Source organism: Portunus trituberculatus, chromosome 11 (genome assembly GCF_017591435.1).
Source record: "Portunus trituberculatus isolate SZX2019 chromosome 11, ASM1759143v1, whole genome shotgun sequence".
In the NCBI taxonomy this organism is placed as follows: domain Eukaryota; kingdom Metazoa; phylum Arthropoda; class Malacostraca; order Decapoda; family Portunidae; genus Portunus; species Portunus trituberculatus.
In genome coordinates, this window is record NC_059265.1 from 128910 (window position 1) to 134659 (window position 5750).

A 5750-nucleotide genomic window follows, 5' to 3' on the forward strand; every position below is an offset into this window, starting at 1 on the left:
GTGATGTGTCATATCAGGTCAGGCGACGTTGCCACACGACCCAGGTGGAATTTCCCGTGGAGGTTGGGGGTGAGTCAGGTCGCCACGCACGTGTCGCTTCACTTCTCTGGTCATTAGCATGGAAGGACCCCTGACGCTTCCCGTCATACACTGTCTTGCGCAGCCAGACCAAGGCATTCATATTCCGCCTTAATAGATATTTCTTGCAAGAGAAAGCAAATCGGGCAACACTCTTACCTTTGACTCAAGCAAGGAACCACTCAATATATTACTCTGTTTCTACTGTATGTGCACTTATTTGACAAACATGTAAATTACTGGTCTCATTTTCATGTATATAACCAGAATCTTTACTACTACTACTACTGCTACTACTACTACTACTACTACTACTACTACTACTACTACGACTAGTACCACTACTTTCTGAGGCGTGAGTTACGTGATGACACGCACAGGAACTCGTCCATACACGCACAAAACACGTTTAACTCCTTGTGAACTCGTCCGTTGCACGACTTATGGAAAAAGTTTGTGGTTAAAATTTGTGAAGGTACTAACCGCCTGTTGACGACTCTTGTGGTGGCGCTGCTCAGGTGGTAAGGCACTCACTACGCACACACACACACACACACACACACACACACACACACACACACACACCGCGTAGTGTAGTGGTTAGCACGCTCGACTCACAATCGAGAGGCCTGGGTTCGAATCCCGGCGCGGATAGGCAAATGGGCAAGCCTCTTAATGTGTAGCCCCTGTTCACCTGGCAGTAAATAGGTACGGGATGTAACTCGAGGGGTTGTGGCCTCACTTTCCCGGTGTGTGGAGTGTGTTGTGGTCTCAGTCCTACCCGAAGATCGGTCTATGAGCTCTGAGCTCACTCCGTAATGGGGAAGACTGGCTGGGTGACCAGCAGACGACCGAGGTGAATTACACACACACTCACTGACAGACAGACAGACAGACAGACAGACAGACAGACAGACACACACACACACACACACACTCACAGACAGACAGACAGACAGACACACACACACACACACACACACACACACACACACACACACACACAACCTTACCACCAGTTATCTCGTCTTCTTGAATGACACTCAACTGTTCCCTCACTTCTATAGACTGAACATCCTGGCTCTGTCATTTACTTCTACTAATCTAAACTGGGAATCTTCACACATCATCACATTAAAACAATATGAACACTCCGTATGAAATGAGGCGTCTTCAGTATTCTCCGCCAGTTTTCCTCTCCCCTGCTGGTAACTCCTCCAAGTCAGCAGTATAGGTAACCTTCACATACATATATTGTCTTAGATAGGCTGGCTGTTCCTCTTACCTATCTTTCTTTTCTAACTGACTGTCCTCACCTTTACTCTCATCGCCTGATTGTTGTGGCATTAGTGATTGTTGTTGTGAGTGGTTGTTAGTGTTATTATTATTATTATTATTATTGTTATTATTATTACTGTACTACTACTACTACTATCATTATTATTTTATTTTTGTTTATTTATTTATTTATTTATTTATTATTATCATTTATCGTACTACTACTACTACTACTACTTCTACTACTACTACTACTACTACTATTACTACTACTACTACTACTACTACTACTATATTATCACCATCATCATCATCATCATTATATTATCATCATCACTACAATCACCATTATCGGCGGTGTAATAATTCAAAGAAGCATAGGTCACCAGCTCCAGCCCTGCAGGTCATTAACTTGGTGACCTCCAAAGACCCTTGGTAATGTCAACAAAATGGTCTAACCGTGCACAAATTTCAAGGCAAAAATGTGTCCCAGTACTGAAGGGGTTAATTAAGAGAGGTAGCTTAATGCTTCCTCGCTCCTGCCTAACTGCCTGACTGGCTAACAATCGCACCAGCTCCATCACCACTCTCGTTAATGGCTACAGTCTTCACTATCTTAATCCCCACGTAAGTTTGTGAAGCTGTATAAAGTCACCCAGTAGTAAGCGTAGAGCATGGATATCGTAATGTGTCACGGTACTGAAAGGGTTAGCTATCCATTCTTCTAACGTGTTGCATTTCCGTCTTTACAACTCAATTCAACTCAAGCTTCCTTAGAAAAGTGATCCGTTCATGATACGTTTTTACTAATTTTTTTTAATATTGATTCGTTGATTTGCAGGCAGGGTTCACTTGAGAGAGAGAGAGAGAGAGAGAGAGAGAGAGAGAGAGAGAGAGAGAGAGAGAGAGAGAGAGAGAGAGAGAGAGAGAGAGAGAGAGAGAGAGATTATTATTATTATACTCATTTCCCGTTAATGATACTTTTTTTTTTTTCGTTGATTTACAGGCAAGGTTCACTTGGAGGGAGTCGTGAGAGAGAGAGAGAGAGAGAGAGAGAGAGAGAGAGAGAGAGAGAGAGAGAGAGAGAGAGAGAGAGAGAGAGAGAGAGAGAGAGAGAGAGAGAGAGAGAGAGAGAGAGAGAGAGTTATTATCTTTCATAATCAATTTTTCGTTAATGATACGTTTTTTTTTATTCGTTAATTTACAGGCAGGGTTCACTTAGAGAGAGAGAGAGAGAGAGAGAGAGAGAGAGAGAGAGAGAGAGAGAGAGAATATTATTATCATCTTATCATAATCATTTATTACGAAGGAAGCTTCAAACTGTTACAACATAATGATAAAAAAAAAAAAAATCGTGTATATTGTAAGTACTACACGGAAGGTGAGAATGCTTGATGAAACAAATTAATGCAATTGAGTGTGTGTAATGGTTGGTTTGGAAGGAGTTAAAGAGCGTGGCTAGTTTATATCCAGGTGGTGGACCAGTGGTTAGGTTCACTGGCAGCGTTTCATATGCTCGTTTGCCCTCAAGTTGCTCTTTCCTTATTGGCAGGTTGGGGGGGGTGAGACAAGAACGAAGCAACGTCAGCAGTAGCTGGAACAGTATTAATCCAGACACCACGCTCGCTACATCTCTCCAGCCACCACCCACCACCGACCCCTCGAGTGTACGCAGCCCAGTGTCCGTCTGTGTCTTGTCGTGGGCGTGACGTTCAGCAGCGGCAGGAACAGCAACGGGAAGCTTGATCTACGTGGGTCTTCGTGCGGCGAGGTGACGTGCCGCTGCTGTGAGATTATCGGACCACACCACAGCACAGCACAGCACAGAGGAGGAGAGGTTAGTGGTTTTTATGTAAACGAATAGTGTAGGTGTGAGGTGTTGGGTGTTGTGTGCGCGTTGACACTGCAGTGGTGATAGGAAATTGTTAGTCAGTAACTTGAAGGTTGTTAGGAATGTTGAATGATAAAGGATAACTGGGTATGTGTAGGATGTGCACTGCGTCTATTGGAAGGTTAATTGTACGATGTCTGTATGTGTGTCAATGTAGGATGTATCAGGAACCATCGCTACGTGAGTGTTAAATTTACTTGTAGTTGTCAATAAGGGCAGATGGTCGTTCATTCACTAGTGTGGTTAGAGTAACGTGGGTTCAGAATAGATTTGTGTAATGGCTGTAACAAGTGTAGTGTTTTCGTGGTCATTGTAGTTGTGTAGGAAGGAAGAATTACGCTTAACCTCTTCAGTACTGTGACGCATTTTCACCTTGAGATGTGTGTACGATTAGATCATTCTATTGATATTACAAAGCGTGTATGGATGTCACAAGGTTTCTCAAGTTGTATAAAATCACCAAATAGTAACAGAAGGAATATGAAAACGCGTCTTGGTGCTGAAGGGATTAAACGGGTCGCGTTACTATAGAACTCCTTTAAGTAAGTTGTATTTGAGGCTAAAATGTTTCAGGTTAGTCATTGTGGTTCCCTCGTTATAGAATAGGTACCAGAATCGGCGAAAAGAATGAGTGGACAAGATTTCCTAACGTAACGAGGCTGGTGTTTCAAGGTACGTGCATTAGAAGCGAGATGTGGTAGCATAACGATAAGTTTGGGGATATAACCATGAAATTAGTTCTTGAAGTGGTAGGCTGGCGTAAATGGTTCGAGGTTCACGAGTGACGGTGGGAGGGTTTGTGTGTGTGGGGAGGGTTGAGAATGGCTGGGAGGAATGAAGTGAGCGTGAATGGCTCGTGGCAAGAGGAGGCAGAGTGGGAACTAACTGAATGCAGTGTGATAAAATAGAAGACAGAAGGGATGGATGGTGTGGTGCGAGTGTTTGGCTGGGTTAGGGCACTGTGAAGACGTGTAACTGAGTAGAGACGAGTGAAAGGTTGGCTGAGGCAATGGTTGAGTTTTAGGACAGACAGATGGGGGAATAAAGTGTTTAGAGTGAGTTTGGGCACATTATGGATGGAAGTGAAGACGTGAAGGGAATGTGTGGTGTTGGTCATTTAGAGATAATTAGTGAAAAAGATACTGCTGTTCATGTTTTTGTGATGGTATTGGTGGTGGTGGTGGTAAGAATACGTAGAATGAAGAGTGAAAGGCTGATTGAGGCAGTGAAGGAGTTTGCTTAGGGTAATCTTGCTTGTTAGCTGTAGGGATAATTAGTGAACAAGTAAACAAGGTACTGCTTTGTTCATGCTTATTCTTGTCCATTACAGGCGTTGACGATCCAAAGGCCTGACTCCACAGCGGTAATGAGCCTCGTCTACCTTGCACTTTGACGGACAACGCTCACTACCAACACTTCTAGAAGCCTCCGCCACCGCCGTAAGATTGCATCGCGCACGGTCTACTCTTAACGACCGCCACCGCCGCTGCCGCCGTTGAGGGAGACTGACTGGCTGGATGAGTGGGTGATAGAGGCGAGGCAGGTGTGGTGAGGCGGAGGATTGGAGACGAGAACCTACAGATGACGGCAGACACGGAAGATTCCACTAACCAGGTAGATGAATGTGTGGCAAGATTGGTTGTGTGGGTGTGAGGATCGGGTGTGGGGGAAGTTTGAGGGGGTTTGACGTGGTGTGGTTTACTGAGACTGGCGTGGGAGATGTGAGAATGAAGGGATGGGAGTGTCAGGATGGTGAAGGGCCAGGATGCTACGTCACACGGGAGACGCTGGGAGGAGAACGAGGGAGAAGGGTGTAACTGGAGTGTAAGTGGAATAACGATCGAGGAGGGCGAGTGAGAGGCTGACTGAGGCAGTGAAGTGTGTATTGTAGGACAGTGTGGCGTGGTACATATGGAGATAATCAGTTAATTTTTCTCCATTACAGGAGTTGGTGATCCGAAGCCGTGACTGCAGCGATCCCGTGCGTCCTGCACCATCAAGGAAAGGACTCTCTGGCTTCGCACTGGGCCTACATTGACCGTTGCCGCCGCCGCTGCTACCGCTACTCGGAGGGGCACTGCCTCGCATTGGGCCTTCACTGCCGTCCCGCTAATACACGTGTCGCCGTCGCAGCTACTGGCACTGAGGGACTTCGCCTCGCAGCGGCCTGGCAAACACCTGCTACACCACCACCACTAACTCCACCGCAGTCCAGAGATTCAGCTTCGCATAGCAGACATCCTCCTATTCAACGCTTGCTGCCACTACCACCTCATTATGGTGGTGTCACTGTACTTGGATCTGTTGTCACTACTGAATAATAATGTGTAAAAATCTTTTGTTTCGGTAAATTTCCTTTCCTGGGAATATTTGTGGGTTGTGGGTGGTTTCAGTGAGTAGTCGCCTCAAGCTGGCTTGGATCCGTCTGACACCAATATTACCTCCATTGACCACCACCTACACTCGCTCTAAACGATCACACCTCGGAAATAAAACGCGCTAG

The 5750-nt window shown here is 45.5% G+C and overlaps 1 long non-coding RNA gene across 1 annotated transcript in view; it reads left to right on the forward strand.

The window, feature by feature from the left end:
• The window catches only part of LOC123502250, a 10817-nt gene extending 5236 nt beyond the window's left edge, over positions 1-5581 (forward strand). Inside the window, exons 2-4 of the long non-coding RNA XR_006673833.1 lie at positions 2909-3193; positions 4578-4861; positions 5193-5581. This is a non-coding gene — a long non-coding RNA (uncharacterized LOC123502250). The remainder of the gene's footprint in view (positions 1-2908; positions 3194-4577; positions 4862-5192) is intronic.
• Positions 5582-5750: the final 169 nt, after the last annotated feature.